General features: G+C 35.7%; 1 non-coding gene and 1 pseudogene across 1 annotated transcript; one reads left to right on the top strand and one right to left on the bottom strand.

The window, feature by feature from the left end:
* The first annotated feature begins 3,396 nt into the window (after positions 1–3,396).
* On the top strand, positions 3,397–5,502 carry LOC107607770 (putative indole-3-pyruvate monooxygenase YUCCA11; annotated as a pseudogene).
* Positions 5,503–10,553: 5,051 nt separating this feature from the next.
* LOC148554216 (small nucleolar RNA R71) lies at positions 10,554–10,657 on the bottom strand. Its single transcript, XR_015893007.1, has one exon. It is a non-coding gene; the product is annotated as a small nucleolar RNA R71 (small nucleolar RNA).
* Positions 10,658–14,115: the final 3,458 nt, after the last annotated feature.

The following is a 14,115-nucleotide window of genomic DNA, read 5'->3' as shown; positions in this document are numbered from 1 at the left end:
AGATTTTAGCAAATTTGGGTGGTTTGATATCTAGGATCTGAGAGCGAAACCTACTCCTCTTGTGAGTACCAGTTCTCGAAAGTGCATAAAAGATTCTTTTAAATCAGCTAAAATAACAAAGAAAAATCTGAAAAAAAAGGATAACTTTGGAAATAAAACAACTGGAAAGGAAAGAAATAGCATTTAATTTAAAGAAAGCAATAAACTACCTTCGATAAAATCGAAGGACTTTGAAATCAAATACAAAGTACGAAAACTCTAAAAGGAATAAAAAGAACAACTTTGTTGAAAAGATAAATTTGTAAGAAGATAAAGATTACAAGAAATTAAAATAAATGTAAAAGACATGAAAAGAACCCTAGAGAAAAGAAAGCTCTTAACAAACTCAGAAATTCGGTGGGAATATAAGAGTGCAAGAGTGTTTTTTGAAATGAGATTTCAATCCTTGTTCTTTTCAATCTTCATCTATTTATAGGACTTTTCGACTAATCAAATTCAAATATATTTCACACGTGTATTAATCTTTAAGTAACTGTTTTCACGCTTTGTATGCTGTGAATAACTGCCATCAATTATCTTCACTCAATAATCTTTTTCGATAAGATTTGTCGATTAACCTTATCTCTCTCCTTGATACATCTCCTTCGACGAGTACTATGTCCTTCGAAAAGTACTTGTTGAGCCTTGACTTTGATATCTCAAAATTTATTTTATTTTTGACCAACGGGTAGTTTTAATTATAACATTTTACTGTTTTCTTTTTAACTTACTGCCTCGTCGATCTTCATTTAATTAGTAAAAAATGAATTAGTTATTAATGTTACCTAAGTTTTCTAAATGAATACTTGTTTGTTTGTAACAAGTAACAACATAGGAGTAGTATTAAAAATGGACAATTATTTGGGAGAGAAGAACCGAATATTGACTCTTAACTTATAAGAAATCTACTGAATATTTTATACATTTTAAAATTCATATATATGGAAATTAGAAACCATTGAAAATTTTTAATCTAAAATAATATTTTATATAAAAAGATATAGAAAGTAAATATTCTTTTTGAATTCCCAAATAATTAAAGGATGATGTTAGTTTGAACACATTTATTTATATTCTGCTCAATTCATTGAATTGAGTTTTAATTTTGAATAAGACTATAGGTTATTTCTGTAACAAAACTCTATTTCATTCATGAATAAAGAACAATTGAATATTACATAAATTAACAAAACCATATGAAATAAAATATGACGAGTCTCAAATCAATGTATACAAAAATGAATCAGCGTTTTATTATTACTCCTTCAAGAATTCATCATAGTATTCTCAACTGGAAATCAGCGTCTTATTATTCCTCCTTCAAGAATTCATCATAGTATTCTCAAAGTTTCCAGTTTACCTGGAAATGAACGTGTTAAGTGTCCTCAGTTTAATAACTAAAAAAAAAAATTATAAAGTAGGAAAAAAAAAGAAACATTTTCCTTTAAGATGAACGGCAATAATTTTTTTTAAGAGTAAATAACCATTTTTTATCACAAAAGATTCGAATATTGACAAAATTAACTATTAAAAAATAAAATTAAAGTTGTATCCATAAAAAATTAATTATGTTCGATAAAAATAACTAATTATTAATTTTTTATTATTTCTATTAAAAAATTAATCAAAATACCCATGCATAATATCCATATCTCTTCTATTATCTTTAACTTTTCAAATTCTTCAACTCAACTCTCTGTTTAATTTAACAGCAAAATCACAAAGAGAGTGAGACAAAAGAGATAAACTAAATACAACTATGCTAACAACTATTGATTTTCTTCTTGCAATCTTCTTCAATAGTTTGCCACCAAAAGACTGCTTCGCACACAAACATGGGAATCACAAAAATAAAGCAAGAAGAAACAATTAAATAAGGGGCAAACAAAACAAAAGTTCAATAAAAATCTATAAATAACTATTTATTTATTTTTTAAATAAATTTAAATATTTTATAAATATTAAATAGAGTAAATTAAAATACATACATTAAAAAATGATATTGACATTCTTAAATTTTATATTAATTATCACTCCTCTTTAGTCAGTCCAAGGAACAATCAATGCTTTTCCATCCTTTAGCAAGTACGAAGGAGGGGAAAAAAGGTGTTTGAGAGGGAATAAACAAATAGCTAAGTGTTTCAGATAGAAATAGGGGTGTTAAAATTCTCCGAAACGCGGGGATCCCTATGGGGACTGCTCTGAATGGGAACCTGAAGGTGGGGATTTTTTTCGTTGAGATGGGGATGGGACTAAAATCCCCCCAAGACACGCACGGGGACCCGAGCGGGGATCCCCACCTCGCCCCCGATAATTTCCCAAATTCTTGAGTTTATTTAAATACCCTGAATTTATTTCCAATATAAAGACTTTTTAGGGATTTCACCTATTGAAAACCCTAACCCTACCTTATTTAATGTCTTCCATTCTCTCCTACTACTCCACTTAGCGCCGTTTCGAAGCCCCAACTCTCCAGAAAAGTTCAAAACTCCCAATCCCCCATAGTTGTGTCGACAGTCACAGCCATAGCAGCATACCCTTTCGCCAGTCGCTACCGGCCACTCTTCTTGTTCAGTGCTTATCCCCTTATGGGCTATGATTTGTTATGTTGTATTTCTTGACTTATAATCTTGGATAAGATATGTTTGTAATAATGTTTTGTAGTTTTTTTTTTAATTTTTTACTATAATTTTCATATAAATGTTCAACATAAAGAGATGGGGAATGGGGACCCGCGAAGAACACAGAAAACGCGGGAAATGGGGATCAATTTTGGGGGGGCGAAAACAGGGAGCAGGGAGGTATCCCCTGCCCCCGCCCCCACCCCGCCCCATTTACATCCCTAGATAGAAATGTTGCATGGTAAAGTAAAAAAAATTAATTTTTTATTAATAATAAGTATAACATGTATAACCTTAAAACACATGTTAATTAAATCATCTTCTTAAATGATATATTACTCCTATTGTATAATATGTTATGTATAAAAATTAAAAAATATTATATATATATATATATATATATATATATATATATATATATTTAAATATAATGTTTAATATATTTTAAATATATATTTTATATTTTAGTTTTAATTTGATAACTGATTTTTAATTTTAGACAGTAAGAATAAATTTGGCTTGAAAATTACTTGACTAACCAATTAGACTATCTTCAAAACATATGCATTGCCCCATAATTACAACAAAACAAACAAAAAACTATAAAAAGATCATCACAATTTATGCACGTTTTCAATAATAACAGAACTTTATAAAACTATAAAAACACCAAGACTAAATTGATTATTCACTAGTCACTGGAAAAAAAATTGATTATTAACTATAACAATCAAGCATGCAGATTATTGAAGTACCTGTTGTGATTGTAGGTGCAGAACCAGCTGAAATAGCAACCGAGGGTGCCTCAACAAACTCAGAATCTCTAACATTGTTCTTGAAAGAGATGATTGCCCTGTTTCTCTTTGGAGGAAAAGAGCCTATGATCGTTTGAAACTACACTTAGGAAAAGACTTTTGTAGCCTTCCACATTATCCTTTTCCTTCTGACTTTCCCAATTTTGTCCCTAGGGTTGATTTCTTGCGCTACATTGACTCTTACATCGCGCATTTCAACATTTCCATCAACTACAATTGCTCTGTTGACTCTGCTTTCATTGACCAAAGCAATGGAAAGTGGAGGCTCCTTGTTACCAACAACTCTTCCGGTGCCGACGAGATCTATGAAGCGGAGTTTCTGGTGGTTGCGAGTGGAGAGAATAGTGAAGAGTACATCCCAAACATTAAAGGACTTGAGAGCTATCAAGGAGAGTCCATGCATTGTAGCAAGTATTTGAATGGGAGAGAAATGTACAAGAAGAATGTTTTGGTTGTTGGATGTGGCAATTCTGGCATGGAAATTGCTTATGATCTTTCAACTTGGGGTGCATATACCTCTATTGTCGTCAGAAGTCAGGTAAATTATTTTTCTATCTAGATATGTAACTATTTATATGTCTGTATCTTTGAAAAAGATGGCTTTATAATTTTTGAAATTAGAGTGTTAAATAAATCAACTTAAAATATATATGAGCTATTTAATTATGTGAAGAGAAAGTTTATCTAGCCAGCACTTAATTAGTAAAAAAAAAAGTGAATAATTTTATATAATTAGATATAATCTCACACTATTAAAAACACTAATGATAACTAATTAATTGCTACAAATCACAAAATTGGCTGGCCCTAACATTTCTCTTATGTAAATTCTTGTGCTTGCAATCAAATTGCATGCATTGCATCTGTTCTAATATATGAACCCTATAGAGTTCAAAATAACCAACAAAATTTAATAGTGGGTGTATGCTATTCATTCAGGTGCATTATTTTACTAAGGAAATGGTGTATGCGGGTATGTTGATGCTGAAACACTTCATGGTGGATAAAGTGGACAAGATGATGGTTCTTATGAGCAAATTGAAGTATGGGAATATGTTTAAGTATGGTTTGACGAGGCCAAAGGAGGGACCTTTTGCACTCAAAATAAAAGGTGGTACTACTCCTACCATTGATGTTGGTTGTATAGAAAAGATTAAGAAGGGAAAAGTGAAGGTAATAAATACATATATACTTGTTTAATGCTAGATAATCAATTTTTTAAGATCAGTCAATTTTTTAAAATTATTTTATTTATCTAAAATTTTAGATTTTAAATTATAAATCTAAACATTAAAGTCGGTTAATGTTGTTTAAGTAAAAGTTAATTTTTTTATACTTTTTTAGTTAATTAATTATAATTTGTAAATTGATTTCTTAATTAACAATGGGTTCTATCCGATCAATTAGTTATCCTTGTCTTAAATTAAATTTAGGTTTATCCTGGTATTTCAAGTATCAAGGAAGGAAAAGTAGTTAAATTTGTTGATGGACAACATGCTCATTTTGATGCAATCATCTTTGCTACTGGATACAAAACCAATGTGCTGAAGTGGCTTAAGGTGCGTATATTTATATTTTTATTTCGGAAATAATATAGTATTTCCTAAAGAAATAAATCTATTCAATGGATAGTGGGTATAGTAGTCTCAAATTCAATTTTAAATTATAAAAATATTTTATAACAAAAAAGAATAAACAAAACCAACTAGAACTTGTCTTATTTAATATAGATTAATAATAAATTTTGACTTTTTTTTGGTCTTTGTAGTGTTACCGTTTAGATTAATGTACTTAATAAATATGTTTGTGTAATTAATTGTGTTACATTTTTGGCCGTTCAGGATTACAAGAATCTATTCAATGAGAATGGAATGCCAAAACCAAGTTACCCAAATCATTGGAAAGGAGAACATGGAATTTACAGTGCTGGATTTTCGAAAAGAGGATTAGAAGGCATCTCATTTGATGCGAAGAAAATAGCAAATGATATCAACTTCACTTTTGTAACAGCCCAGACCACCCGCTAGCACGATATTGTCCGCTTTGGCACACAAGGCCTCACGGTTTTGCTTTTGACGATAGGGATGCTAGCCGAAGCCCCCCACACTCACTCGTCAAAACGCGTCATGCTAGGGAGAGGTATCCACACCCTTATAAGGCATGCTTCGTTCCCCTCTCCAACCGATGTGGGCCTTACAATCCACCCCCCTAAGGGAGCCCAGCGCCCTCGCTGGCACATCGATCCGGGTTCTGGCTCTAATACCATCTGTAACAGCCCAGACCACCCGCTAGCACGATATTGTCCGCTTTGGCACACAAGGCCTCACGGTTTTGCTTTTGACGATAGGGATGCTAGCCGAAGCCCCCCACACTCACTCGTCAAAACGCGTCATGCTAGGGAGAGGTATCCACACCCTTATAAGGCATGCTTCGTTCCCCTCTCCAACCGATGTGGGCCTTACAACTTTGACTTCAAGGGTCAATCAAATTACATCTTAGTGCTATTTTACCATGATACATGCAATTAAGCTGATCGATTTATTGAAATAAGATGAAAACTTTTGCAGTCGATTTTACGTAAAGTTAATAGCTGAGAACAATTAAATGACTTAATTGATTTAACTAAATTTTTAGTTAACTTAATTGATTTAACTAAATTTTTATCTAACAGCTCTCAATTATCAATTTTACGTAAAGTTGACTGCACTTGAATTTTCACCTTAAAATAATTGTATGGCTGACCCAACATGAGTCATATGGAGAGGTCTATATAACGATAAAGGTTAAAGTTGTATTAGTGTATTTTGTTTACTCTCATTCATTGTGGTGTATAAATACCTCACATCGTCCTTTTATTAATAGCAATGTATAATCACATTTTCTATATTAATATCAAATACAATTCACTCTCTTTTCTCTTTGTATCATTCTTTCTTTGTCTTTCTTAGCACACAAGAAACTGGGCATTACTAAGCTCAGTTCATGATTCTTCATTACTTTTTCGATTAAGTTCACATGGTATCAAAGCCTTTTAATCATCCATGGCTATCACACTTCCTTCTATCAGTTTCAAAAATTATTTGGCTCCAATCTTAAATAAACTTGATTACAAAAACTTTGTAACTTAGCAACAACATGCTTTATTTGCTATCAAAGGTTAGAACCTTGAAGATCATATACAAGAAAATAAAATACTTCCCCAATTTGATTCTAATGCAGCCAAAGCAAGCTACCCTACTAATACAACTTAGCCTTTATCCTTATAGTTATATCTCTCAATACAAACTGACAATGCAATAAAATTCTTGTCACACATTTTTAAGTATATTTTTACAGTAAAATAGTATTAATTATAGACTTTTAATTTCTGCCTTCATACATACCAACAACAAAGTGTGATTGAGAGAAAATACAGGCACATTATTGTTAAAATGGATTTTACTCTTTTTGCCATAGCCAAACTTCCTAAAATCTTTTAGGAAGATGCTTTTTTAACAGCTTCCTATTTGATAAATCATCATCCTTCTAAGAGTTTTGTTCCGGCCCGGCCCACTAGCGAGTCGGGTCCGGGTGCAGACTTCCTAGTCGAGGTAGTTGGTGACGCACCCAAGAATACGAGCACACGGTGGAAGCTTCATGTTGACAGAGCTTCCAACCAAGCGTTCGGAGGGGCAGGGATAATGGATGAGCGGATATTTTATACGCTTTTTGGCGTTATTTTTATATAGTTTTCATTATGTTTTGTTTAAGTTTTATTATATTTTTATAGGTTTTTGTGCAAAATTCATATTTTTGGATTCTACTTTGAGTTTGTGTGTTTTATGGTGATTTCAGGTATTTTCTGGCTGAAATTGAGGAGTTTGAGCAAAAGTCTGATTCACAGACAGAGAAAGGACTGCAGTCTGCAGATGCTGTCAGGATCTGACCTCCGTGCACTCGAGGAGCTTTTCTGGAGCTACAGAAGTCCAAATGGCGCACTCTCAATGGCTATGGAAAGCTAACATCCAGGAATTTCTAGAAATATATAATAATCCATACTTTGCTTTGGAAATGAAGACCCAAAACTAGCATTCAATGCCAGCCACCTACCCTATTCTTGGCGTTCAACGCCCACAAGGGAGCAGCTGGCGTCCGATGCCCAAAAGGGAGTCCCAAGCCAGCGTTCAACGCCCCTAAGGGGTATTAACTCGGGGATTTCACTCAAGCTCAGCCCAAACACTCACCAAGTGGGCCCCAGAAGTGGATTTTCACATGATCAACTTAGTTTATCTTATTTCTGTAATTCTTAGTTAGCATATTAGTATATATAGGAGGAGATCACCCTAAATCCCCCCCCCCATTCGAATACTTCACTACTTTTGTAAAGTATGAGTCACTAACTTCCTAAGGTTAAGGTTAGGAGCTCTTCTGAGTTTCATGGATCAATAATATTACTGTTTTAGTTCAATATGTCTGATTCTATTCTCTTATGCATTCTCGTTCTTTATCTCATGAATTGAGGGTGACCAATGACAATCATCCTTGTTCTACATGGGTTCCGTGCGAGTCCTGGCCCGGATAGCGTTGAACCAAAGCTAGAGATTGCATTGCGGATTCCAATAGAGTACCTGGGCAACTTTGGATATGTGACATGAAATTCCGTTGATCGTGGGTAAGTAAGGTCTTTGTGGCGTTAAGGCTAGAGTCAGAGAAGCAGCACTTTCTAATCCAGAAGATCTGCCTTGTCTGTGGCACCTTGATTAGGATCGTGAAGTGGAGTGGATTGCTTAGAGCTTCATCTTCTACTACAGTGAGAGACCTAGAGGTGGCTTGACAAGAGGACATGAGTCACTTCAACATAGTGGATTGCTGCAGTGGAGGAGGTTAACTTGATGAGAGGACATGAGTTAATCACTTACGGCTGCCATTGAATGAATCAGAAAGTTATTGAAGTAGACAGTAAGAAAAGTTAATCCAGAAAGACAAAGCATCTTCGAAGCCTCAACCGTTCTCATACCATTGATTTCACACCTATCTAGTATCGTTTTATTTATTTATTCTATTTTATGCATTTTCCGTGACAAACTATAATTTTTATCCGCCTAACTAAGATCTGCAAGGTAACCACTGCTTGCTCAAACCAAAAATCTCTGTGGGATCGACCCTCACTCACCTGAGGAATTACTTGGACGACTCGGTATACTTGCCAGTCTATCTATACGAAACCTGCGGAGCCAGTTTCGTGCACCAAGTTTTTGGCGCCGTTGTCGGGGATTGTTCGAATTTGACAAACAATCGGATTATCTTGTTGCTTAGATTAGATCATTTTTACTATTTTATTTGAGTCTTTTGTTTTCTTTTCAAAAATTTTTCAAAACCTTTTCTTTTCTTTATTAATCTTTATCTTTTGTTTGAGTCTTTTGTTCTTGTTCTTGTTAAAGTTTCGAACTTTCTTGTTTCTTTTTCCAAAAATTTTCAAAAAATAGTATCTTTTGTTTGAGTCTAATGTTAATTCTTAAGTTTGGTGTCCTTTGTGTGTTCTTTGTTTTCTCTAAATTTTTGAATTAGTCTCAGTGTTCTTTCTTGGTATTCAAGTTGTTCTTGTTTCTTTTCTAGTTTTGATCTTAAAAGTTTTAAGTTTGGTATCTTTCGGTGTTTGTTCTTTCAATTTTCGAAAATTAGTGTCTCTTGATCTAAAAATTTTAAGGTTGGTGTCTTTTGGTTGTTTTTCTCTCTCTTCATTAATTCTAAAAATCAAAAAAATATCTTTTCCATCTTTAATCAAATTTTCGAAAATTCCAAAAAGATTTTCAAATTTTAATTTCAAATCACTATCTTATCTTATCTTATCTTAAAGTCAAATTTTAAATTTTAATTCTTATCTTTTTATATCTTTTTCAAATCTTCACCTTATCTTTTTATCTTTCTTTAAATTTTAAAAAATATTATCTTATCTTATTTCAAATTCAAATTTCAAATCTTATCTTTTTTCTAATCTTTTTCAAATCTTCACCATATCTTATCTTTTCAAACTTATTTTCAAATCTTTATCTTATCTTGCTTCAATTTCAAAATTCAAAATCAAATCTTTTCAAATTCTTATCTTATCTTTTCTAATTTTAAATTTTAATTTCAATTCTTTTTCTAATCTTCTATCTTATCTTAATTTCAAATCTTTCTTAATTAGTTACTTGTTTTCTCTTTCTTCTTTTTCAAAACTTCCTAATTCCTCTCTCTTCTATTTTCGAAAACTTCTCACTGCTCTCTCTCTCTTCTTTTTCGAAAACTACCTTCTAACTTTTCAAATCTTTTTAGTTAATTAGCTTTTAATTTCCTATTCAATTAATAAATAAAATAAAAACAAAAAATATTTTAATTCTAGTTTCTCTTTTCACTTCTAAATTTTTGAATTCTTTACCTCCTTTTATTCGAACTCTTCATTTCATTCTTCTATCCTCATTCTTCTTTCTTCTTCACATCTCATAGGGAGTTCCCTATTCTTTGACATTGAGCCCCCATTCTTTTTCTTTCTTGTCTTCTTTTTCTTGTTTATGAACAGGAACAGAGATAAAGAACCTCTCTTTGATCCTGATCCTGAACCTGAAAGGACCTTAAGGAAGCGTTTACAACAAGTTAAAGCACAACATTCTGGAAGAGACCTCACAGAACTTTTCGAACAAGAAACTGAAAATACAAGCATGGCAGCCAAACAGAACAATGGAGGAGATGCAAGGAAGGTTCTTGGTGACTTTACTACACCCACTTCTGACTTCTATGGAAGAAGTATCTCCATACCTGCAATTAGAGCAAATAACTTTGAGCTAAAGCCTCAGTTAGTCTCTCTAATGCAACAGAATTACAAATTCCATGGACTTCCACTGGAAGATCCACATCAGTTCTTATCTGAATTCTTGCAAATCTATGACACTATTAAGACCAATGGAGTGGATCCTGAGGTCTACAGACTGATGCTTTTCCCCTTTGCTGTCAGAGACAGAGCTAGGCTGTGGTTGGATTCTCAACCTAAAGAAAGCCTAGACTCTTGGGAAAAGTTGGTCAATGCTTTCTTGGCCAAGTTTTTCCACCTCAAAAGATGAGCAAGCTCAGGGTAGAAGTTCAAACTTTCAGACAAAAAGAGGGTGAATCCCTCTATGAAGCTTGGGAAAGATACAAGCAACTGATCAGGAGATGTCCTCCTGACATGCTCTCAGAATGGACTATCCTAGGTATCTTCTATGATGGTCTATCTGAGATGTCCAAGATGTCAAAGATGTTATTGGACCATTCTGTAGGTGGATCACTCCACTTGAAGAAAATGCCTAAAGAGGCACAGGAACTCATTGAAATGGTTGCAAACAACCAATTAATGTACACTTCTGAGAGAAACCCTGTGAACAATGGGGTAGCTCAGAAGAAAGGAGTCCTGGAAGATGACACTCTGAATGCCATATTGGCTCAGAACAAGATCTTGACCCAACAGGTCAATATGATCTCTCAGCACTTGACTGGAGTGCAAGCTGCAGCTAGCAGCACTCAAGACACCTCCTATGATGGAGATGCCTATGATCCAGATCAACCCATGCTGGAAGCGGTGAATTACATGGTATAACCCTATGTAAAACACTTACAACTCCTCTTGGAAGAATAATCCTAACCTTTCATGGAAGGATTAACAGAAGCCTCAGCAAGGCTTCAACAATAATCAAGGTGGAAGAACCCAAAATAGGTTTATCAACAGACCACCATTCCCATCTTCTCAGCAATAGATGGAAACTTCTAAAAGCAGAGCATTTCTAACTTAGCAATCACAGTCTCTGAACTCTCTAAGACCACTCACAGTTTTATAACAGAAACTAGGTCCTCTATCAGAAATCTGGAGGTACAAGTTGGTCAACTGAGCAAGAGAGTCTCTGAGACCCCTCCTAACACTCTTCCTAGTAACACTGAAGTAAATCCAAGAGAAGAGTGCAAGGCCATCACAGTGAACACTGAGGCCGAATCTGATGGGGATTCTCTGGCGTTGAACGCCAGTAAGGAAGTCCTTACTGGGCCTTCAACGCCCATGGAGATACCATCACTGGCGTTGAACACCAGTAAGGAGGTCCTTTCTGGGCGTGCAATGCCCAAAGCAGTACCCTCACTGGCGTTGAACGCCCAAAGAAACACAAGTCCTAGCATTGAATGCCACAATAGGAGTAGTTGGGTACCCCAAGCCCACTGAGAACTCTTCTATTGAAGAATTGATGGAACCAAAGGTTCATGAGGAACCCATTGAAGTTCCCTTGAATGCTTGGTTGAAAATTTTAGAATTTGAAGAGTACTCCTCTTCTGATGAGGAAGAGGAAACTAGGAAAGAGCAAGTTGCTCGGTACCTGGGAATTTTGATGAAGTTGAATGCCAAGCTATTTGGCACAGAGACATTGGAGGAAGAACCTCCAGTGCTCACCAAGGAACTCAATGCCTTGGTTCAGTAGAAACTACCTCAGAAGCTGTCGGATCCCGGACGCTTCCTAATTCCTTGCACAATAGGCACCGTTACCTTTGAGAAGGATCTGTGTAACCAAGGGTCAAGCATAAACCTTATGCCACTCTCTGTAATGGAAAGGTTGGGAATCTGAGGTGCAAGCTGCAAGAATCTCACTAGAGATGGCAGACAAGTCAATAAAAAAGGCTTATGGTCGTGTAGAGGATGTCTTAGTAAAGGTTGAGAACCTTTACATCCATACAGATTTCATAATCCTAGATACTGAGGAGGAAGAGGATGAATTAATCATTCTTGGAAGATCCTTTCTAGCCACTGCCAATGCCATAATTGATGTAGCAAAGGGAGAGCTGATTCTACAGCTATGGGAAGACCACATCTTATTCAAGATGCCTAGCCCTAACTCTCCCTCTGACAAAAGAGAGACAGTTGTGCAACACCTAGTGTTCCAACCCCCTCTCTCAGTGCAAAGTTATACAGAGCCCCCAGACACCAATTCTAAGTTTGGTGTTGGGAAGCCATCATCAAGCACTGAGAATAAATGTACTAAGAAGAAAGTACCTAAAGGGTGGAGGGATAAGAAAATCCCCATTGAAGACCTCTCACCTGGTATGAGAGTTGCCTTCACTGACAACCCAGTCATTCCACACACAGTGAACAAGATCCTGTCTCTAGAGCATGTGGAGCTCATCCATGAGAGCACACGCAAGAAATTCACTATAAGGGGCGAAATTCTAAGCCCCTATTCACCTCCGTAAGGAGCTAACCGTCAAGCTAGTAACGTTAAAGAAGCGCTTGTTGGGAGGCAAACCAACTATAATTAAAGTTATTTCTATTTTTCATTAAGTTTATTTAAGTTATTTAACTTTAATTTTCATATTTGTTTAAGTTTGTGATCATGTGCAGTAGCTAGAACAAAAACAGAAACAGTCAGAGCTGGGAACAGAACACCCTGGAGCAAGCACCTTGCTGGTGTTGAATGCCAGACAAGGAGGCCAGAGTGGGCGTTCAACGCCCATGAGGAGCAGCCTGAAGCTGGCGTTGAACGCCAGCCAGAAGCAGGAGCTGGGTATTCAACGCCCACAATGGGGCAGGGAAGTCGAATTCCCTAGCCTCTCAGGATCAGTGGGTCCCACAGAATCTCCACCTACTCCACCTTCTTCTCTCTCTTAATTTCACTCTTCCCCACATACTCTTTTCTATAAACCCTAACCCAATCACATTCATATCTCTTCCCAAAACCATCATAACTCCCACCAACCCCCACCCACTTCAAATTCAAAATTTCCCACCCAATTCCCACCCATTCATTCGAACTCTACCCTATCCCACCCCTATAAATACCCCCTTCTTCCTACCTTTTATACACACACCATTCATACACTTAAGCCTCACTTGGCCGAACCACTATCCCCCTCTTTCTTCACCTATTATCTTCATCTTCTACTCTTTTCTTCATATTTTGCTCGAGGATGAGCAAAACTTTTAAGTTTGGTGTTGGAAAAGCCTTACTTTTGGTTTTCCATTCACACTTATGGCACCCAAAGTCGGAGAATCCTCTAGAAAGAGGAAAGAAAAAGCAGTTGCTTCCACCTCCGAATTTTAGGAGATGGAGAGATTCATCACCAAAGCTCATCAAGACCACTTCTATGAAGTAGTGGCAAAGAAGAAGGTGATTCCTGAAGTCCTATTTAAGCTAAAAAAGAATGAGTACCCAGAGATCCGAAGAGAAATTCGGAGGAGAGGTTAGAAATTCCTAACTAATATGATTCCGGAAGTTAGAATCTTGATGGTGCAAGATTTCTATGCTAATACATGGGTCACTATAACCATGACACTAGCGTGAACCCACATCCCAAAAATTGGAGCACCATGGTCCGATGGTGACCCTTGGATTTCAGCCCAGAGAGTGTAAGGTTGGCGCTCCACTTGCCAATGATGTAAGGAGACCTACATCCTTACACTAGGAGAGTCAATTTTGATCAAAGGCTGGACCAAGTCCTTTCAGACATTTATGTGGAAGGAGCTCAATGGAAGAGGGATACTCAAGGCAAGCCTATCCAACTGAGAAGGCTTGACCTCAAGCCTGTAGCTAGAGGATAACTGGAATTCATCCAATGCTCTATCATTCCTACTAGCAGTCGGTCAGTAGTGACTATTGACAGAGCCATTATGATTC

This window comes from Arachis ipaensis, chromosome B7, assembly GCF_059453495.1.
Source record: "Arachis ipaensis isolate K30076 ecotype BB chromosome B7, ASM5945349v1, whole genome shotgun sequence".
Classification (NCBI taxonomy): Eukaryota; Viridiplantae; Streptophyta; class Magnoliopsida; order Fabales; family Fabaceae; genus Arachis; species Arachis ipaensis.
The sequence above is the reverse complement of the archived record's forward strand: the minus strand, read 5'-3'. Positions and strand labels throughout refer to the sequence as shown.